Source organism: Saccopteryx bilineata, chromosome 5, assembly GCF_036850765.1.
Source record: "Saccopteryx bilineata isolate mSacBil1 chromosome 5, mSacBil1_pri_phased_curated, whole genome shotgun sequence".
Classification (NCBI taxonomy): Eukaryota; Metazoa; Chordata; class Mammalia; order Chiroptera; family Emballonuridae; genus Saccopteryx; species Saccopteryx bilineata.
In genome coordinates, this window is record NC_089494.1 from 119,300,541 (window position 1) to 119,325,000 (window position 24,460).

A 24,460-nucleotide genomic window follows, 5' to 3' on the forward strand; every position below is an offset into this window, starting at 1 on the left:
CTTGAGGTTTTGTTTTCTTTTTGTCTTGTACACTTTTTATTTCTCCTTCAATTTTAAACAATAGCCTTGCTAAATAAAGAAATCTTGGTTGTAGACTCTTGTTTTGCATTACTTTGAATATTTCTTTCCATTCCCTTCTGGAGTCAAGTATTTCTGTTGAAAAGTTGGATGTCATCTTTATGGGGGCTCCTTTGTAGATGATTGACTGCTTTTCTCTTGCAGCTTTTAGTATTCTTTCTTTATGTCTTAACTTTGGTGTTTTAATTATGATGTGTCTGGGTGTAGGTCTCTTTGGGTTCCTCTTTAATAGAACTCTCTGTGCTTCTTGAACTTGTATGACTTTTTCCTTCATCAATTTAGGAAAGTTTTCTACTATGGTTTCTTCAATCAGGTTCTCTATCCCTTGTTCTTTCTCTTCTCCTTCAGAATCCATTATGATGTGGATGTTATTTTTTTTCATGTTGTCACAGAGCTCTCATAGAGTTTTCTCAGACTTTTTGATCCTCTTTTTGTTTTGCTACTCTGTTTCTGTGTTTTATTTATCTTTTCCTCTAAGTCACTGATTTGATGCTCTGCTTTATTTAGCCTGCTGTTGATTCCTTCCAGTGTAGTCTTCATTTCTGATATTAAAATTGTCATTTCTGAATGATTCTTTTTTTATGATATCAATGTGTTTTTTTGATGCTTGCTATTTCTTTATTTAGGTGCTCATAATGTCTATTCATTGTAGCTCTAAGATCCTTAAGCATTTTAACAATCATTATTATAAACTCTGCATCCAGTAAATTGGTTACTTCTAACTCATTCAGTTTTTTTTCCTGGGGATTTTTCTTGTTGATTTATTTGGATTGCATTTCTCTGTCTTCTCATTATTTCTGTGTGTCGATTGCAAGCTTGCTAGGTTAGCAGAACTGAGGTTGGTACAGGAAATGTGACCCCTCTTTTAGGGCTTAATCCTTCAGCCTCTGCTGGTTATTTGGATATTAATTCTCCCTAACATGGTGAGCTGCATAAAAGTCTTAGTTTCCTTGCTGTTTGTTTGCTGAGCCCAGCAGAGAACTTCTGTGATTAGGATGAAAGTACGTATCTTGCTCTTTGGCCCTATGTGAAACTCTATCCAGGCCTTTTTTTCTTTTGTATGTAAGTCCACAAGAATGCAGTGGGTGTGACCTCTGAGAACCAGAAGGTGTGGTCTGCCTGGCTACTCTCTGAGGGTGGGACATGTTCTCCATATCAGAAGGAAGAAGTATAGCTCAGGTCTTTCCAGAGACCTCAGTCACTGCCCTTCCCCTTTACTTCTTCTTTGTAAATGACCTTTTGTGCTTATTGGAGCTGGAGAGCTTCCCTGAGGTGGGGCAAATGACTTTATGCTAGGCTTTTGCTAGATGGAAGGAGTGCCCCTCCCCCTGCACATGGCCACCTCAGTATTGGAGAATGACTCAGCATAGGTATTCTCCTTGTCATCTTTTGTGTCCCTGTGCCTTGATCCCCCTACTCTCCTCACACAAGATGAGTCCTCTCAGCCCTCCTCAACCCTGGAGCTCCAGGCAAGTGGCTGTGAACAAGATTCTCTGTGCTGGCCCTTTAAGGCTGCTACCACTTTTATACAAGCTGTTTCCCACAGACAGAAGTCCTGCTCTTCTCCCTACTCAATGCTGTCAGGCTGTCTCCTCCAGTCTCTGGGTTTCTAGGCTGGGACTCCAGTCCTGGGACTGAGGACCACTGCCTCCCAGAATCTCTCACCCTGCTGTGAGAGTTCCTCTACACCCTCAGTCACACTTTACTCCTGGAAGTGGGGGAACCACCACCACGTCTCCACACTTCCTACCACTCTCAGTGTCATTCTTCTGTGCTCCTTGGTTTTTGAGTTTTGTTCTTTTAGTCCAAAGTTGGTTTTTCACGATAATTTTCTTAAATTAATTTTTAATCCAGTTTGATTCTGGGAGGAGGCAGCTTGTATGTCTGCCTACTCTGCTACCATCTTGGAATCAAATCCTGACTCTTGTTTTCTACTGTAAAAAACTGCAACATCTCTGAAGTGCAATAAAACAAAACATGTGGACAAGTGGATAAAAAACCATGGTACATTTACATAGTGGGATGGTATGTGTCCATAAAATAGAAGGAACTCTTACCTTTTACAATGGTATGGATGGACCTGGAGAGCATTATGGTAAGTGAAATAAGCCAAGCAGACAAAAACAAGTACCATCTGATCTCGCTTATATGTGGAATCTAATGAACAAAATAAACTGAGGAATGAAATATAAACAGAATTACAGACACAGAGAACACATGGCTAACTCTCAGAGGAAAGGGAAAAGAGGATGGGATCAAAGAAAATGAAGAGAGTAGCTAAACCATATATACATAAACAGAGTTACAGACAACAGAGTGGTAATGGGCAGAGGGAAAGGGGGGTAAAGGTAGGGGAAGGGGAATGAAGGGGTTGGAAATAAAGATAGAAAGAAACTGCTTGGAAAAGGCAAGAGACATGATACAGTGTTTAGATGGTGTTATATTGAGTTATACACTTGAAAAAGTCTAGTTTGGTGAATCTTGTCAATCTCAGATTAGGAGAAGAATGTCCCTGGATATTATGCCCCTGGATATTCTTGGCAACCAGAAACTCAGAGATTGTTGATTTTATATATAAGACTAGTATTACAAAAATGTCTTTCACCAGAGTATTATAGCACTGAAAGAAAAAAATTAATGTTTAAGGATTTCAATATATATATATTTAATTGACAACACTTTCCAACTAATCAATAGCTTAGTGCCATAATTTACAGCAGTTAATTTTTTATGGCTGTAAGAAAAGCATAACCAATTGAGTTACACTGTTTTATAAAGATGTAATGAAAGCAATTGTTTTCTGAATGTTTTGATACAGAACTCTGTCATCATTTAAATTCAAACACTGTTTGATACTTAATATTTTAAAGGCTGTCAGATGAATCAGAAGAGCAAAACAGCCAGAAGAAAGTGCTAGTGTGAATACCAGCTTACCACAGATGGTCCTTGAGCAATTTCCATGAGCATCTTCATTTAAAAAGGCAGGGAAGGTCGTTTGTTTGTCTCCAAGTTTTTTACAAATACAACAATGCTATTAAGATGGATTTTCCCACATATCCTAGTACATGAGTGATTTTTCTCTATGAGAAGTTTCAGTTGTTACATATTCAAGTTTACTAGCTTATTATTTTTCCATACTAGTTTAGTTAGTGTATGAGTTTGCATGGCACTCTATTGCCAAAACATTTGGTATTCTTAGACTTTCATTTTTGCTACCCTAGAGAGTTTGAAATAGGGTCTCATAAAATTATAATGTAAAATAAATTGGCAATTTTTTATATGCTAAAAAAGATTTTATTTAAAAACCAGTATTTATTTATTTATTTATTTTCTGGCATCATAGTGTTTTTTATTAATTTTAATTTATTATGTTTACATGGATTAAAGTGTCCCACTGAATATAACAGCCTTACCTTCCCACCTCTGTGTCCTTATTTACACCCCTTTTGCCCCCTTTCCCTAATTCTCTCCCTTTTTCCCTCTTGGATTTGCTGTTCTGTTATCTGTATCTATGTGTTATGTATATCTAATTTCACTAATCTCTTCACCTTTTCTGATCCCATCCCCTCATCCCCCTTCCCTCTGACAGCTGTCCCTCTAGTCCCTGTGACCCTGCTTCTGCCTCTATTCTGTTTCTCAGTTCACTTTGTTCATTAAATTTTGTATGTAAGTGAAATCATATATTTGTCTTTCTCTGCCATTCAGTCAATTGTACACTTTAAAGTAGTGAAAATACACTACTAGAGCAATCTGTAAAAACATGTAGCTATCTTAAATAACACTGAATAGAAAAATAAGCTTAAAGAAGATAAGTTACAATCTGTTCTCATTTTTACAAAGTTAAATATAAGTAGAACAAAATAATATGGTGAGATTAGTATCATGGCAAAATATAGAGTTTAAACATACTCTGAGAGAAAAGACCCAATTCCACTACATAGGATGTTGATTCAGATCCAAAGTCTGTGGATGCTCAAGTCTCTTATATAAGTGGCATAGAATAATGCATACAGTTCGCACTGTTCAATTTGAAACATACTGTTTTTAATGTGCCATTGGTTGAATCTGTTGATGAGAAACCAAAGATATGGAGGGTCAACCGCACATTTATTATGGGGGGTGGGGGGCATGGTAAGTGGACCCATGCAGTTCAAAACCATGTTGTTCAAGACTCAACTGTACTCAATTGGCTAAAAAATACTATAAATATTAAATTTCCAAAGCTGGTCTTAAACTCTGTAACACAAACTTTTTTTATTAATAAAACTTTTGACAAAATAAAAAAAAAAAGGCAAGGAAGAGAGTTGCCAATAAAAGTCTACATTGATTTAGCATTTTGCATCTTTTTTCTTTTTTTTCTTTTTTACTTCTTTATTTTTTTAATTTTAATTTGTTGTGTTTACATAGTTACAAATGTTCCCCTGAAATATACCTCCCACCTCCTGTGTTCTTCTTGATACCCCTTTTACTCCCTCTACCCATCACCATCCCCCCTTCCCCTCATGATTTACTATCCTACCCTCTATCTCTCTGTATTACGTGTATATACATTCCTTAATGCCTTTTCTTTCTTTGATCCCCACCTCTCATCCCCTTTCCCTCTGACCACTTTCCCTCCAGACTCTTTAACCCCTTCTCTGCCTGTCTTCCCTTCCTCAGTTTACATTGTTCATTGGATTCTTCATATGAGCGAGGTCATATGATATTTTTTCTTGGCCTGGCTTATTTTGCTTAGCATAATAGACTCCAGGTCCATCCATGTTGTCATAAAGGATAAGATTTCCTTCTTTTTCATGGCCATGTAGTATTCCATTATGTATATATACCACTACTTTTTAATCCACTCTTCCACTGATGGACACTTGGGCTGTTTCCAGATCTTGGCTATTGTAAACAATGCTGCAATAAATATGGGGTGCATTTCTTCTTTTGAATCAGTGATTTGGTATTCTTAGGATATATTCCTAGAGGTGAAATAGCTGAGTCAAAAGAAAGTTCGATTTTTAATTTTTTGAGGAATCTCCATATTGTTTTCCACAGTGGCTGCGCCAATCTGCATTCCTACCAGCAGTGCAGAAGGGTTCCCTTTTCTCCACTCCCTTTCCAGCCCTTGTTATGTATTGTTTTGTTAATGAGTGCCATTCTGACTAGTATGAGGTGATATTTCATTGTGGTTTTAATTTGCATTTCTTTAATGATTAATGATGTTGAGCATTTTTTCATATGCCTATTGGGCATCCGTATGCCCTCTTTGGAGAAGTGTCTATTCAGTTCTTTTGTCTAGTTTTTGATTGGATTGTTTACTTTCCTGGTATTGAGCTTTACAAGTTCTTTATAAATTTTGGTTATTAACCTCCTATCAGACGTGTTGGCGAATATGTCCTCCAATTTTGTGAATTGTCTTTTTATTTTGTTCATGCTGTCTTTTGTGTACAAAAGCTCTTTAGTTTGACATAGTCCCATTTGTTCATCCTGTCCTTTATTTCACTTACCTGTGGAGTTAAATCAGCAAATACATTGCTGCGAGAGATGTCAGAGAGCTTACTACCTATGTTTTCTTCCAAGATGATCAGGTTTCATGATTTATATTCAAGTCTTTTATCCATTTTGAGTTTATTTTTGTGAATGGTATAAGTTGGTGGTCTAGATTTATTTTTCGCATGTATTTGTCCAATTTTCCCAGCACCATTTGTTAAAGAGACTGACTTTACTCCATTGTATACTCTTAAATTCTCTGTCAAATATGAATTGTCCATAAAGATGTGGGTTTATTTCTAGGTTCTCTGTTCTGTTCCATTGATCTTTATGCCTATTCTTCTGCTAGTACCAAGCTATTTTGAGTACAATGGTCTTGCAGTATAACTTGAGGTCAGGAAGCATAATGCCTCCCACTTTATTCTTCTTTTTCAAGATTGCTGAGGCTATTCATGTTCTTTTTTGGTTCCATATAAATTTTTGGAATATTTGTTCTATATCTTTGAAGTATTGCATCTTTTTTCAAACAAATAATTCTGAATTACTTTAAAAGGCTATCCACTAGCTAAAAAGAAGAAGATACTCTTCATATATTTTAGCATTTAACACACAAAAAAAATACTGCAAGTTTTTTGAAATAGATTTATTGCTTCCTGCATCTCTTATGGTGAACAATATCACACAAATTTACTTTTCTAATGAAACTGGTGGGAAATATTTTATTTGGTGGTCATGTCAATGAAAAACTTTATTTCTAAGGTGGAAGAATCATAAATGGTCAAAGAAATATGGATGTAATAAAATACATATTCTAGGGAAACTGTGAAAATATAGCAGCAACCAAGAGAATATCCAGAATGGAATACATTATGTGGATAAATAAAAAACATGACAAGAGTCTTAATAGATTTGTTTATTTGAAAGCAGTAAATGCCAGAAATTTTTTTGGTCACTTCTACTTTTTTTGTTTTGGAATATAAATATTAACAGTAATGGGGTGAATCACAGAGTAAGAAAAACCCACCGTTTATACCTGTGGACTGTGTAAAGGCATATAAACTATACAATAAAAATTCAAGAAATGTGTACTCTGAGTTGAAAAATGATAAATTTAATCTCAGGTTTCTATTGGCTTCAAATTGATAGTATGAAAGGAAAGAGAAACACCATACCAGAGTCTAGATGTAATATCCCAGTCATCCTAGTGTCAAATCATTAATCCAGATAGCTGGGCGATTGACTCCCAGATTCACAGCAGTCATTGGAGTGCATTTAATGTGCGGTCTATCTACACCTTCCAGGGGAAGCTCAAATCTAGGTTCTCCCTAGGTAAATTTCTCATTTGAAGAAGTCTTTGAGGTTACAAAACTATACTCTTGGAATGCGAAGGGACTTGGACAAGCATTCAAGATAAAATGTCATCAGTTTCTCTATGTACTATTCTATTCACATTCTCAAAGACTTCTCATCAAAACACTAGGAAATCCAATTCAACAAAGCTATTTAAATAAATCATGATGTTGACCGTGATGACACTGATGGTGATAAAAATGAGTATGCTACCAGTCAAAACTTTACATTTTAATAGAATTTTGGCATTCAAAGCAGATTTTAAATTATATTTTTATTTCATACTATAATAGTTGTATTTGAAAGGTAATGTCCAAATAAATTATTCTAGAAAAATCAACTTACTGGAGGCCAGAGTTAATCTGAGACTAATGAAGCATCTAGTGGATTATGCTACCTCTTATGTTTTGTCAAAATTGTTCCTATTAGCAGGGTTAAAATGACTGAGATTTATTAATTGAAACAATTTTTTATGAATCTAGTGTATGTAAGATATTGTGCTAAATCATTAATATGTAGGGATGAATAAGAAATAGTTCATCTCATCTTATCCCACAGGGAGATAGTAGTATAAACATATGGATTGGAATGCAATATTCATTCTTGTGATAGATGAGGTATAAATTACAGAGGTGATGCAGAAAAGGGTTCATTCACCCTCTCAGAGTGGAGGAAAAGACAAACATTATCTGGAGAGATGATTGCTTTAAAATAGCATTTAATGTTTGAGAAGCTTGCAAGCTGATTTTCTGCTTGTTTAATTAGTCAACAACTGAGAGAGCTGTGTTAAAGCCTCCAACTATAATAGTACATTTACTTATTTCTCTTTTAGTTGTAACAGTTTTGCCTAATGTATTTTGATACTCTGTTCTGAGGTGCATACAGGTTTAGTTTTATGTCTTTTGTGAGAATTTATTTATTTATTATTACACAATCCATCTCTTTATTTTTATAATCATTTTTGTTCTGATACATATTTATATAAAATAAACATAACTTCTCTAGTTTTCTTTTGATGAGTAATAACATAGTATCTTTGCCTATCTTTTTAACTTTTACTTTATCTGAGTCTTTATAGTGCTTGATTATTTTACAGACAGAATGTAGTTAATTTTGCTTTTTTTTTTTTTTTTTTTTTTGTATTTTTATTAAGCTGGAAATGGGGAGAGACAGTCAGACAGACTCCCGCATGCGCCTGACCGGGATCCACCCGGTACGCCCACCAGGGGCAACGTTCTGCCCACCAGGGGGGATGCTCTACCCCTCCGGGGCCTCGCTCTGCGGAGACCAGAGCCACTCTAGCGCCTGGGGCAGAGGCCAAGGAACCATCCCCAGCGCCCAGGCCATCTTTGCTCCAATGGAGCCTTGGCTGCGGGAGGGGAAGAGAGAGACAGAGAGGAAGGAGGGAGGGGGTGGAGAAGCAAATGATTGCTTCTCCTATGTGCCCTGGCCGGGAATCGAACCCGGGTCCCCCCCACGCCAGGCCGATGCTCTACTGCTGAGCCAACCGGCCAGGGCGGATTTTGCTTTTTTTAAATATGTTGATAACCTGTCTTTTAATTGGTACTGTTAGACATTGTCATTTAAAACTATTTATACAATTGAATTAATATCTACTACCTTTGAAATTGTTTTTTATTTGTTGCATTAGCTCCTCTGAAATTGTGGATAATTATATTCAAGGGTTAATATTCAGTATATCAATTTTTCTTTTTTTTTTTTTTTTTTTTTTTTTTTACAGAGACAGAGAGTGAGTCAGAGAGAGGGATAGACAGGGACAGACAGACAGGAACGGAGATGAGAAGCATCAATCACTAGTCTTTCATTGCGCACTGCAACACCTTAGTTGTTCATCGACTGCTCTCTCATACGTGCCTTGACCGCGGGCCTTCAGCAGACCAAGTAGCCCCTTGCTGGAGCCAGTGACCTTGGGTTCAAGCTGGTGAGCTTTTGCTCAAACCAGATGAGCCCGTGCTCAAGCTGGCGACCTCAGGGTCCCGAACCTGGGTCCTCTGCATCCCAGTCCGACGCTCCATCCACTGCGCCACCGCCTGGTCAGGCAATTTTTCTTGATGAAATGGGAACCTTTATTTTTTTTCTGTATCATGTGCCTTATAACTGATGCTTTGCAAATATGTCTCTTCTACTTACCTGGGAGCTTCCTGGAGGTATGGTGCTTGAATTATTCAATATCAATGATGCTTGGCTGAGTGCCTGTTAGTCACCAAGTTAATAAGCATTTGTTGAATGAAAGATGAATATACAAAATATCAGTGCTAAGGGATAGTGTGAGGAAAGTAGCAAAAATATAAAGAGAGGATGAGTATCCACCCTGGTCACTAGGCTCAATTGGTTAGAGCATCTCTGGAAATACCAAGGGTGTGAGTTAGATTTCTGGTCAGCGCACATACAGGAAGTGACTAATGAATGCTTCTTTCTTGCTCTCTATTTCTCCCTCCCTTTCTCTCCGTTCTTTGCTTTGTCTATCTAAAATCAATCAATAAAAAAGGAAAAGATGAGGATCAAATTCAATAACAATAATATTTTTAAAAACAAAATAGTATAAACTCCACACTTTAGTAACCTATATACATTATTGTGTTAATATGGAGTCAAGTGTCTCACTCACCCAATATAACACCCTCAACCCCATCCCCACATCCCCCATAAGAGCTAACAGTTAATTTCTGATGCCAGGGTCCATACTAAGGTTTGTCAGGCCTCCAATGATCAAACTTTATTTTCACCAAAGACCTGCTCAGAGATGCTGAAATGTTGCTCAGAGGCTGTGATTAACCAAATATCTACCATTAAAACCATTATTAGTCTATTGGATTAAATCAGGGGTAGTCAACCTTTTTATACCTACCACCCACTTTTGTATCTCTGTTAGTAGTAAAATTTACTAACCGCCCACTGGTTCCACAGTAATGGTGATTTATAAAGTAGGGAAGTAACTTTACTTTATAAAATTTATAAAGCAGAGTTAAAGCATATAATAATAATTACTTACCAAGTACTTTATGTTGGATTTTCGCTAAGTTTGGCAGAATAAATCTTTATAAAACAACTTACTATAGTTAAATCTATCTTTTTATTTATACTTTTGTTGTTCTGTTACTGCCCATCATGAAAGCTGGAACACCCACTAGTGAGTGGTAGGGACCAGGTTGACTGCCACTGGTTTAAATGCTCAGATATTGTAAAGAAGCAATCATCAGTAAAATAATGTGCTTCATTTACTAACATAAGAATTTATTGCCAAGACAACTCATCTCCAATTCATTAGTAGTTTTCTAGAGAACATCCTTTCCTTCATTTTTTACTAGAAACATACTTCACTCTTGAGAATTGACCTAATGCCCCCAAATATGTTAGTGCACATGAAACTCACACTTCTGTTGCTCTTTGAAAAAAAGGAATTAGAAATATTGTGCCAATCAGAAAATATATTCTCAGATGGCCCAAGGAGTAACATATTAATTTCTATTGGGAAGGAACCATAGGAATAAATAACACAAGCAGCAATGATGAAAAATGCATCCAGTAAACAGCTTCATCCAAATTGGCATAATAGTGGCCAGGAACAGAATACATTTTCAAAGAAATAAGCAGAGAGAGAAATGTGTTAATATATTTATCTGAGAACATTATACTACAGAGTACAGGCTGTCCTCAGATTAGGACAGTCTCGACATACAACGTTTTGAGTCTACAACTCTCATGCCTGTAAAAACTAAAAAATTGAAATGTGAGTGTTTTAGTTTTTACATCATACTTTTTTACACTCATTTTTTGTTACTACAGTACAGTGTACAGTACAGTATATTTATGTTCTTTTTTTGTGTCTTAGTTGTGTTTTTATGTTATAGATTATGATTTTACAACTGTGCTAGGATAGTAGGTGACTTAGGCTTGAGTGTGTTTCAATTTACACCAAAATTCAGGTGTGTCACTGTCATAGGAACAGAACTATGTCATAACTCAAGGATGCCCTGTCTATACTTTCAGAGTTGTGGGAGATGTGGACACCCACACAGGTCTTACAGCCTTAAAGATCTTTTTTTGGCTACCTAAGAAACAGACAGCTTTTTGTCAAAATAGCTCCCCTGTAAGATTGCTTGAATGACTTCATACTGTTGAATACTAAAGTGTCCTGGAATTTCTGCCACGAGTCCTGTATGCACCAGTCCAGTCACTGGACTCTATCGGTGAGGAGACATAACCAATAGAGTTTAAGGGAATCTCCCACACTCAGAGTGTTTTTGCTGAAACTTGTGATTACTGCTGCTTGCTGCTATGTCTTCTAGACATTCAACATGGCCCTTCTTATGTTCACATACCCCCAGCCTACCCATTGTAGCTTCCGATTGACTTATATATATGGTTAATTCCTGACTGAGTTCTAATAATTTTAAGCATGAGCTATATATATATATATATTTGTTAAAGTTCCACATTCTGATATCTGTAAATACTTGGACCTATAGCTTTTCCTTCTCCTCTTTCCTTGTGTCTTCAGACAATAGCAGCTTTTGCTGGATTTGTAAGTTTTCAATTTTTTATTTAAAATAATCTGTGCTGTTTTTAATTCTCTCTTTCTTTTAGCTATCTATGTCTCTGTCATCTGTTATCAAATTCCCAGAAAAAAAAATAGAAACACTATGCTGCTCTCATGATTTTACCAATGGTTGTGATTTTAATGACAAAAAATAAAACCCCATATTTATATTTTTTCTTAAAATGTCACATTCCTTAAGTCATTTTTACAACAATATTTTAAAGTAGTTTAAAGAATAACACTGTGGGTTCTCACAAATGGCTTTGTTTTGTACTATTAAATCTTTTCAATATTAATATTAAAAGTAATTTTGCATTTTATTTAAGTTACTGCCTCATACTCTGCTTTTTTTCTTTACTGCTTTTTATTTTTGTGACAAAATTCTATACATTTTTCCTGCCTTTTTTATGATGCCTGTCACCTGTTCCTATTACTTGCTTCCTGCAAACTTAGTATATTTTCCTAGAGGATGAATGGGTGATAGGAAGCTTGATTTACTGTGATAAATATATTAAAACATTTCTATTTGGCCTCTTCCCCCACCCTTTCTTTTGCAGTCGATGTTTCATAAGCTAGGGACCAAACATTAAGGATCATTTTCATGTAGATTTTCTTGTTCATTCTAGCCTCACTTATTTAATTACTGACAGCATTCAGAGGAGATATTCACATTTCTAACTATTTAATAAGCAAATTAGGGGCACAGATTCAAGTAGTGGTTCATTTACTTTAACATTTTTGCTATGCTAGATTAATAGCTGATCAAGGCAGTTTTTACCCACTTACAGACTACTTATAGAAGAAGGCATCTGCAACCTTAATAAGTTTCCTTTCTTTCGAAGATAGATAACTAAAACAAATTTTACTGAAAGGAATTTAATCACAAATCCAGAGTTTTAAGGAATCTCAGGCTTGTTTTTGTTTCTTTGTTTTTCCTCAGTCTGTTTAACCCAGTCCTTCAGTTTTTTTATTGGTTCTTTCATGTTCTCCATGTCCATCTATTTGGCTTTCAAAACCCCCTCAATGTGTCTCCAAGTTTTCTACCAGTGTTTACTCAAGTGCCTGGTGGGGTCACCTTCTGTAAGATTGCACAGGGACAGAACACTGCTTTTTTATTTATTATATTGTAATTTATGTTCATTTTCAATGTTTTACCTGTTTATCAGCTATAGTTTTAAAATTATCAAATATATTCAAATTTTCTAGCTCAAAAAGTTCCATTTATATTCATTTCCACTAATACCTGTCACCTTTTTCTAATACTATGTGGCATTGCATGATTGTCCCCTAGTCTGAAAATTAAACGTACTTTTCTTCAGAATAATGCTATTAATGATTGCTTACATCCACATTAAAGCTCAGAATATATTGGTTTAGCACTTTGTAGATGCTATTGAGTTAAAACATAAAGATGATCAATGCACAGTCTTCTAAAGAAATTCCTATTTTAGGAATAGAGCCAGCACCTTGAATTATAGTGGACACATGGTTACAAGTAATCCATCTAAAACTGGCTTAGAAATAAGTCCACATGTATATGGGCGACTAATTTTTGACAAAGAAGAGAAAAACATGCAGTAAAGACAGTAAAGTTTCTTCTGTAACAGCATTGGGAGAATTGGAAAGCCACATGCAAAAGAATGAAACTGGGTTATCTGACACCACACACAGAAAAATAATTCAAAATAAGTTAAAGATTTAAATAAAAGACCCACAGCACTGTTTATGGTGGCCAAGACATGGAAACAGCCAAAATGCCCTTCAATAGATGATTAAATAAAGAAGATGTGGTACATATATACAATGGAATACTACTGAGCCATAAGAAATGATAACATCGGATCATTTACAATAACATGGATGGACCTTGATAACATTATACTGAGTGAAATAAGTAAAACAGAAAAAGCTAAAAATTGTATAATTCCATACATAGATGGGACACAAAAATAAGACTCATGGACATAGATAAAAGTGTAGTGGTTACTAGGGGGAGGGAAGGTTGGAGAGGGAGGGGAGTGGTTGGAAGAGGAGAGACTTAAAAAGAAATAAAAGGATGACAGAGATGATTTGACTTTGGGTGATGGGTATACAACATAATTGACTGTCCAAATGATATGAAGATGTTTTCTTTAAATCTGTGTACTCTGGTTGACCAATGTCACCCTGTTAAATTTAATTGTCTAAATAAAAAATTAATAGAAAAAAAAGTTGAAGGGGAAAGTAACCTCTTGTTGGAGTAAGGTAATTGAAAATTAAATTTAAATATTTTAAGTGTTCTCAATTGTATGTAAATAAAGCAGTGTCTAAATTAAAAAAAAAAAGACCTGAAGCAATAAAACACATAGAAGAAAACATAAGTACTAAACTTGAAACTTGGTCTGTCTTAGCGAGGCTCTAATGAACTTGATCCCAGAAGTGAAGGAAATAAAAACGAACATAAATAAATGAGACTACATTACTCTAAAAAACTTCTGCTCAGCAAAGTCAACAGTCAACAAAATAAAAAAGCAACTAATCAAATGGGAAAAGTTATTTGCAAACAATACCTCTGATAAGGGGCTGATATCCAAAATACAGAAAGATCTCACACAACCCAGCAAGGAAAATCAAACAATCTTAATAAAAAGTAGCAGACAAAGCTGAATAGACACTTCCCCAAGAAGATATATAAATGGTTGGTAGATACATTAAAAGACATTCAAATTTACTAGCTATAAAAGAAATGTATATCAAAACTACAATGTAGATACCACATCACACCTATTAGAATGATTACTATCAATGAGACAAATAAGTGTTGGAGAGGATGCTCTTTGTTTATTCTTATGGTCCATTTTGGGGGTTGTGGAAGATAACATATTTCTTAGGGAACATTTAGTAATAACATTTGTAGTTTTAACAATGAGTATATTACTATCTAAGAGAATTAATCTGAATTGTAAATGGTTGGAAAACTCATTTTTTTAATCTATTTGCTAGTTAGTTTTACATTTTAGTGAATTTATTTTAGTTATCTAAATAAATTATTGAATAGAAGTGAATTCTAAACTGATAACTGCATGAGTATTTAAAAATGTGTCAGACTCACTCTGCTAGATGTTTGTTTTCTTCACCCTTTATTTCTAGTTTCTCAAGATGCCTTCTGAGTACTAGGCTGAGGACACTGGATTATGAAATGGAAGATGATGACCTGCAAATTTCTTTTCTCTTGTAACTTAATAAAATTGAGTAATATTATAAGAATTGGTTTAATTATCATTTGGATATTTTGACATGGTTTATGAATTTTTTTTTTTAGTATGCAACTCTAACATAATGGGAAGTAAACAAGGACATACTGAATTCATTTTATGTATCATACCTCCATTATAAACAATTTCTTTAATCTAGGAAATCTAAGATCTACTACCCTTATATGCATCTTATCTAAAGACCAATGATCATGACTCAAAGTATTTTCACATGTTATTAATACTATTATTATTATTATTTAAGAGACAGAGAGAGTGTCAGAGAGAGGGATAGACAGGGACAGACAGACAGGAATGGAGAGATGAGAAGCATCAATCATTAGTTTTTCGATGCACCTTGTGACACCTTAGTTGTTCATTGATTGCTTTCTCATATGTGCCTTGACCACGGGCCTTCAGCAGGCCGAGTAACCCCTTGCTCAAGCCAGTGACCTTGGGTCCAAGCTAGTGAGCTTTAGCTCAAACCAGATGAGCCCGCGCTCAAGCTGGCGACCTCGGGGTCTCAAACCTGGGTCCTCGGCATTCCAGTCCAATGCTCTATCCACTGCGCCACCGCCTGGTTAGGCACAAGTTATTATTTTTTACAAATTGTATCATTCTCTTTGTTTACTATAATAGTAAGAAGAATTGATGTAGATCCTAATAAAATAAATCACTATAAAAATTATCTATGTCCCTAAGTAACTGTTGTTAGCATTTGTTGTATATACACTATACGTAAGATATTTATATAATTAACACTATATTGTATCATGACTTTCTATTATTTTCTTATAATCATCATTATATCACTAACATTATCATATGCACAATAATATTATGTATAACATTGATCTATATAGCTGTCTTAACTTTTAATAAAGTACTGGTATCTAGTTGGAAATTAAAATATAACTTGTGCTTTATCTTTAAAACATGGAGATAAACAGAATGATCCAAAATATTTTTTCTCTAGGTTATTATATTTTATATGGATGGATCTATTTTTTAAGGGTTTTATTTATTTATTTTTAGAGAGGGGAGAGAATGAGAGTGAGAGAGAGAGGAAAGGGGGAGGTGGAGCAGGAACCATCAACTCCCATATGTGTCTTGACTAGACAAGCCTGGAGTTTCAAACCAATGACCTTAGCATCCCAGGTCAATGCTTTATCCACTGCACTACCATATATATGAATGAATTCATTGTCAAACCAATCTATCTACTTCAATGGACAACAAAGAGAGTACAAATCTTAGTTTGGAGCCAGGATATGGCTTTTACAGATCCAGATATAAACGAGAAGAAAATGGTGTGAATACCTATAGATGAGAGCAGAACCTAACAAAATTTTTTGTAAGCAAATATGTGACCATTATATTTTAAAAAATAATATAAATGTTGAATTTAAAATTTAGATGTCTGGTGATTTGATAGTTGAAACTTTCTGTTACATAAAGACAATTATGATGATTTTTAAAAACATGCAAATATTGGTAATACATGTTCATTATAACAAAGAAAACGAGAATTTTAAAATAATTTTAGCAATGGAGGTAATTACATTAATATTTTACCTTCTTTGCAATTGTCTTGAGAATTCTTCATTACATTTTTTACTTAATTCTAATAAAATGTTTATATTTTTGAGGCTAGGCTTTCTATTATCTCTTGAATTAGAAAATTTCAAAGATGCAATATATGAGAATAAGTGTTAGCAGAAATAACCAAGGAAAGAATTCTTATTTGCTTAGCTACCACACTGGGGCAAAAAGGCAATTAGTTTATTTTAACCTTTGGATCTAACATTTAGCCAAGTTGAAGTGCCCACAATTTGCACTCCTGCCTGCCATCTCTGAAAAGAAGTCCTCAGAATCCATGTGGCTCTTAGAAGCAAGTCCCTTCAGGATCAGTCTGTGTCACTCCCATTGCGTTCCAACTTGCTCGCTATCATATCTCCAGAGTGCAGTTCTTAGCTTCTCCAACCTGGCCTGTGATGTCTGCTTCAGCTCCTCTGAATTTGCTGTCATTATGACCCTCCCTGGAGACTTGTAACTGGAGTTTCCTATTTCCCAAAGTCTATGTCTTTCCTTATCTCAGTAGAGGTTCCACTGTGAATATTCAGTCTTATGGGATCCTGTCCTTATACCAACTCACACAGCACTTCCTGGAGGATTTGGAAATATTATGCATCACTCATATATCAATAGGCATAATCAATGTAAACAATATTTCCTCTTCTTACTTTTTTTTGGAGAATAGCAATTGTTAAGTCTCATTACAGTCCTTCTACTGTTGTATATAAGCTCACTTAAAATTACACAGCAGCAGCTCTGGGCCTTGGACAGAGTATAATGCCATGTTTGCCAAGTATAGTCCCCCAATGTACAATTTGCCAGATAAAAATATATCTACTAACCCCCTTCCTTATTAATTATAAATTTTAGTTCAACACCTAATGACCCTAAGAAACTTGGACTCTGTTCTATGGAATTTTCCTCAGAGGGCTTATGATAAATGCCCTTATACCTTAAGATGGCCTTTTAAAGACTCATCGTATGGCTACCATGACAAGGTGGCCGGGTACAGAAGAGAGGGCCCTTTGGAATCACATGAATGAACAGCAGAGCCTGACACAGTGGCTCTTTTTCAACATCTCATCTTACTACACTAGTCCAGGAGTCATCATACATCATCTTTTTTGGGCACATCTGTAATAACAAAATAGTCAATAGCATTCTTTGGACACTTGAGAGTAAGTTTCTAGAAAGTGACTCATCACTGAGATTTGAGTTTTTATTTTCTTGAAGATACCATAGTCCTTGAGAACAAGGCATCTCAGGCATACTGTCTTTGAAGTATGTCAGTCCCCTGTCAGCCTTGCTTCAGACCTCACCAAATAGGGTTGGGGTGACATTCTGTGTAGTGCTTTCCCAATATATTGGTTTGAGAATTAAAACTGAATGTTGATATTGTAAAAAAAAGTGATTATTACAAATGTCCTTTGACATATACAGTTTCTTCAGACATACTTGTTAACCTTGACATCTTAGGGGTTTTTTAGCCTGAGTAATTGTATGCTTCTATATCTAAGCTTCCTATACATTTTTAAATTAAAGATTTAGTTTTCCTCTTGCTCTTAAAACCTGCTCAAAAGCTTATTCATGACAGAAAAGCAGATGGCTGCCTCCCCTAAGGCATTCTTATTTGTGATTGTCAAGGTAGTCAATATTCTAAGAAGATAACCCTGCTTTGAGCAATTATAGTGGTGTTGTAAAGGCATTATGCTGCAAAGTTTAAGTATTTTGACTGTTTTATTGAATGTGTTTGATACCAATGAAAGTCACACATTTGAGAACAAAATAAGAACACATTCAGCAGGAAGAAAAAATTTTACTTGCATATTATGTAGATTGTTACCAGAATGTCCAGTTCCATAATAGAGCTGCACAGCAGAAATGTAAACTATAGTTTCCTTTCAAATGCTTTTCACTAAATATCATTGCAAGTTTTTAATACATTTGATTGACCAACATGTAGGGCCTGTTGCCTCAGATGCCAGACATGGGTCTTCTGCTGAAACACCCCAAATCTTAAACGTATGGAAGTCACAAGAAACAGCCATTGCCATAATTCTTATTGTGGGTCATTGAGCTATGCTGCTGAGAACACCAAGCCCCATACACATGGGAAAAAATTATCTACCAGAATTTGCAAAGAGATATTCTCATCAAAATGGGTGAGTCACCCTGATGAAGGGATACTCTCAATCTCCACTGGAATCTTGTTGTCTAAGGTGCAAGCTGAACATGTTGAAATATACTACATCTAAAATTAAACAGGTGCTGTTAAAAGAGGGAAAAGATGGGAGTTCTTATTTGGCAAAACCACCCCAAGTCCATTTCTTCCTGGCTAACATGCTGTTTTCCCAAAACTAACATGTATGACATGTACTACCAGTTCAAATTCCCTAAAGTTTCCAAATTCCTTCTCATCAAGACTAGGAGGGAATTTTCTGTTTCCTTGGTATGCTCATTTGATCATCATCTGTTCCTTCCATTGACTTGGAGTTTGTTATGACACACATAGAAACTTTGCTAAATTCACCCCAGAAGGTTTAAATGATAGCTAACAAAACTTGTTCTTACTGAACAGTAAAAGGTGCCTAATGAGAAAAACTGCCCTACCAAATAAGATTGCATTGGACATTAGTAGTCCTTTGAGAGAAGGCACCTGTTCCATTAGCCAAAAATATTGTGTATGATTATAACTGATGAGTCTGCTAATGCATCATTTTTACTATATCACACAGGCCCTAAGTGAATGACCTGAGTGATATGAGGCTCAGCCTATGAACTTAATAAATCAGGGTCCAGATTATGGTGCTTTTGGTGGGCATACATTACTTGTTTTGGAAATTAGTATCTGATCTGTACTTTATCTCTTTTTTTGTGCCTATGTTGTTGCTATGTCATCTGCCTCCAGTGCATCCAGATAACTGCCAACAATAAGCTGCCTTCATGACAGTGAAATCTCTTGCTGACTCCTCAGGAAGCATTATGGCAAAGAATGATGTATGACTAGACATGAGGGGCGGAATATTAGAAGAGGCCATCAGGAGTAAATAACCTTCCGTTGATCTACAAGGTCAACTCAGGCAATTAGAGGCTCCTCACCCAATTCCTTGTGTTTTGAATGCATGTTCTGATAACAGTTTTCAAAGGAATTGTTCTAAGGACATAGCTTCAGAGATAGTAGGTGTTGTTGAGACCATCTGGATTGGGATATGTGACTGAACCTACTTAAGACCGCTATATAGACTTTGAGAAGCTGGCAGGCAGGATCGGAGATCTACTTGCCTTGTGACTGTCTAAGACATGTCTATTATGTAAGCTCCCCTATTAAAATTGCTACCTAACAATTGGGAGAGGTCTGCTTCTTTCTTCTATCTTTTGCTGCCCTCCAAATATTCAACCAGCCTTAGATTTCAATGGAAAAAAACCCAAAAAAAACTCCCAAGTTTCAAATCAACACCAACTTTTTCTGGTTTTAGCCCCACCCATAGCCACTCTCCCTCTACAAAGGTAGACTATTTCTCTAAGTTTTGAGCTACTTTCACATACTGGAACTCCAGGATGAATCATCCTGCTTTGTTTTCCTTTTAATGACTTTCACTCTAGGTTTAAATGTCATTCAATATCCTAGACATTTTTCTCTCATAAATCTGTGTCACCTCATTATACTTCTACCAATATCTCATTTCTATAGTTGTCCTTTTCATTGCTTTTATATTGATGACCTATTTTTTACTAGACCTTATTCATTAAACAGTATTTTATATACAATAAAATTGGGCACAATATATAGATATTTCCTGTACTCTTCCTGCCCCCACACAGGCATAGCCTCCCCATACTCCACCTGAGTGGTACAATTGTTAAAGTTAATAAACCTATCCTGACACTTATTATCACCCAAGATCTATAGTACATTGGAATTCATGTCTTATCTTGCACATTCTATAGACTTACACAGAATTATATGTGCCCACCATTATAGTATAATATAAAGTAATTCACTACCCTCAAACCATTTGTGCTGTTCCTGTTCACCTTTCCAACTTTCTTTTCTTTTTTTAAAAAAAAGTTTATTTATTGATTTTAGTGAGATAGAAATGGAGAATGTGAGAGAGAAGAAGATAGACAGGAACATCAACCTGTTCCTGTATGTTCCCTGACCCAGGATTGAACCGGCAACCTCAGTGCTTCAGAACAATGCTAACCAACTGAGCCATCGGGCCAGGACTTCTTTTCTAATTTCTTATCCTCTACAACCATGGATCAGTTTGTTGTCTTTATAAGTTTGCCTTTTTCAGGATATCATATAGTTAGTATCATAAAGCATGTAGTCCTCTCAGAGTGACTGTTTTTACTTAGTAATATGCATTTAAATTTCGTCTATGATTTTTCATGGCTTGCTAACTCATTTCTTTTTAGTGCAAAATACTATTTCACTGTCTAGTTGTACCCCAGTTTGTTTATTCATTCACCTACAAATAGGCATTTTGGTTGCTTCCAACTATTGAACATTTTGAATAAAGCAGCTATAGTTATCCATATGTAGGTTTTGTGAGATACAAGTTTTAAACTCCTTTGGGTAAATACCAAGGAGTGCTATTGCTGGATCATACACGAAGAGTATTTTCAGTTTTGTGAGAAACCAACAAAAGTTTTTCAAAGAGGCTGCACCATTTTGAATTCCTGTCAGTAATAAAGGAGAGTTCCTATTGATCTACATTCTTGCCAGTATTTAGCATTGCTAGTGCTAAATCCAAATTTGGGTCACAGGTATGCATTGGTCTCTTAAGGCTGTTCTAATTTGCATTTCCCTGATGACATATTGAGTGGAGCAGTTTTTCATATGCATGTTTGCAATCTCTACATCTTCTTTGATGCAGTGTCTACTTATATCTTTGGCCCATTTTCAAATTAGGTTGTTTAATTTTTTTTTCTTCTTTTTATTCAGATATTTTTTTCTTTTTTGACTTTTATGGGATAAAAAGTATATAATGAAAAAATCTATTTTGAGCTTGTAAAACTTGGTCTATAACTGATCCATAACATTAAATGTTAATCAATATTGATGTCTTACCTTCAGAAAAATAGAAATAATTTAAAATATTTTTTATTCACTATCTTTGCTAAGAAGTTAAACATTCTTTTAATTTAAAATTTCCTGATGGTTATACATTTACACATAAATTTTCTTTTGTACTATCTATTTGTATCTCTAATTTATTTAAGACATTTCTTTAAAAGACATCCTTGATGTTCTTACAAATTCCCTTTTAAAGCCATAATAACCTTTTTATATTATTTTAAAAGTTATGAAACTTAAAATTTTCAAAAATCAGATGGCATTTTTTAGTTCCATAAATTCTGAAATAGCTTGAAAATATCAAGATTTGTTTGCCATTCCTGAAAAGGGTGATGCTAAAAACCACACTTTCCACTCTTGACCAGATTGGGATCTGTACAAAATTGGGACACATGTGCTTATTTAATATAATCTTGAGTCATATCCATAAAATATATTTACTTCTGAAGGATAAGTTTCTCAAATTCCTATAAATGGGCTATTAACAGGCTTTTAAAGGTTAACTAGAACCTCTGTAGGAACCATGCCCTGCATACAGAAACAATGCTAAATAAGGAGCAACTAAAGTTACAAATGCACTGAAGTTTTTTCCAGTTAAGTTTCTCCATAGGTCATAAAGAGCACTACCTTGCACAGATGTAGGTTAGAGTATGATATCCATGGAAAATACTGTTCTGAATCATAAAATATGTCAGACTTCTGTTGATTTTTTTTGTAGACTATTCAATATGAAAATAGATTCACATCTATTGAGGAGTACAGACATGCTGAATATGAATGTTTTGATTCAGTTAGAAGGAATGTCAGACTATTCTTTTTTAATAGAGATATAATTGACATATACAATATTATATTAGTTTCAGGTGCACAACATAATGATTTGATATATATTTCATTTAGCACTATGCTTCCAAGAAACATCCGTATAATTGCAAATAGCAAGATTTAATTCTTTTTATAGCTTAATCATATAAATTATGGCTCAATCAATCAAATTGAAGTTAAATTATAGATATGTGTTGGTGGACATACCAGATTGTTTCCATATCATGGCTATTGTTAATAATGCTGAAATATACATTCTGGTGCAGAAGTAAATGGTATTTTTTGTTTGTTTTCTTTACATTTTTAAGCTTATTTTATTACTGTTACTTTATTGTGTTTATATGGATTCAGTCTCCCACTCAATATAACTCCCTCATCCCCCACTCTCACATCTCTCATTACACCTGCTTTGTCCTGCTCTCCCTAACTCTCTTCCTGCTTCCCTCTGGGATTTGCTGTTCTGCTATTTGTATCTTTTTGTAATGTATATATAATTTTGCTAATCCCTTCACCTTCTCTGATCCCGTACCCTCATTCCCCCTTCCTTCTGATATCTGTCTCTCTGGTCACCATGATCCCACCTCTGGCTCTATTTTGTTCCTCAGTTCACTGTGTTCATTAGATTCCACATATAAGTGAGAGCATATGATATTTGACTTTCTTTGCCAGGCTTATTTTACTTAGCATAATAATCTCCAGGTCCATGCATGTTGTCGCAAAAGGTAAGATTTTCTTCTTTTTCACAACCGCATAGTATTACATTGTGTATATGTACCACTGCTTTTTAATCCATTCATCCTCTGAGGGACATTTGGGCTGTTCCCAGATCTTGGCTATTGTAGACATGCTGCAATAAACATGAGGGTGCATTTCTTCTTTTGAATCAATGTTTTGGTATTCTTAAGATATATTCCTATAAGTGGGATAACAGGGTCAAAGGGAAGTTCCATTAGTTTTTTGAGGAAACTCCATACAGTTCTCTACAGGAGCTGCGCAAGTCTGCATTCCCACCAGCAGTTCAGGAGGGTTCTCTATTCTCCACACCTTCTCCAGCATTTTTTGTAATCTGATTTTTAATAAGTGCCATTCTGACAGGTATGAGGTGGTATCTAATTATGGTTTTAATTTGCATTTCTTTGATGATTAATGACATTGAACATTTTTTTCATATGCCGATTGGCCATCTGTATACACCCTTTGGAGAAGTGTATATTCAGGTCCTTTACCCACTTTTTAATTGGACTGTTTACTTTCCTGATATTGAGTATTAGAAATTCTTTATAAATTTTGGTTATTAACCCCTTATCAGATGTGTTAATGAATTTGTTTTCCCATTGAATGGGTTGTCATTTTTATATTGTTTAATGGTAATCTTTTGCTGTGCAAAACCTTTGTAGTTTGATATAGTTTCATTTGTTTATTTTATACTTTATTTCACTTGGCTGTGGAGATAAATTGGAAAAATATTGCTACGAGACGCATCAGAGAGCTTACTGTACATACTTTCTTCCAAGATATTTATGGTTTCGTGACTTACATTTAACTGTTTTATTCATTTTGAGTTTATTTTTTTGAATGGTGTAAATTGGTGGTCTAGTTTCAGTTTTTTGCTGAAACTAGCTGTCCAATTTTCCCAGCACCATTTATTAAGGAGACTGTCTTTACTCCATTGTACACTCTTACCTCCTTTGTCAAATATCAATTGACCATAAAAGTGTGGGTTTATTTCTGGATTCTCTGTTTTGTTCCATTGATCTATATGCCTGTTCTTATGTTAGTACCAAGCTATTTTGATTACAATGCCCTTGTATTATAACTTGATATCAGGAAGTGTGATACCTCCCACTTTCTTCATTTTCAAGATTGGTGAGGCTATTTGTGTTCACCTTTGGTTTCATTTAAATTTTTGGAATATTTGTTCTATATCTTTGAAGTATGCCATTGGTATTTTAATAGGAATTGCATTGAATCTATAGATTGCTTTTGGTAGGATAGACATTTTAATGATGTTTATTCTTTCTATCCATGAACACAGTATATGCTTCCACTTGTTTGTATCTTCCTTGATTTCTTTTATTATTTATTTATTTATTTTTGTTTAGACAATTAAATTGAGCAGGGTGATGTTGGTCAACTAAAATATATAGATTTAGAAGAAACATCTCCACGTCATTTGGACAGTTAATTATATTGTATATCCATCACCCAAAGTCAAAGTCTTATAATTTTTCAAGTACAAGTTTTTTACATACTTGGTTAAATTTACTCCTAGGTACTTTTTTG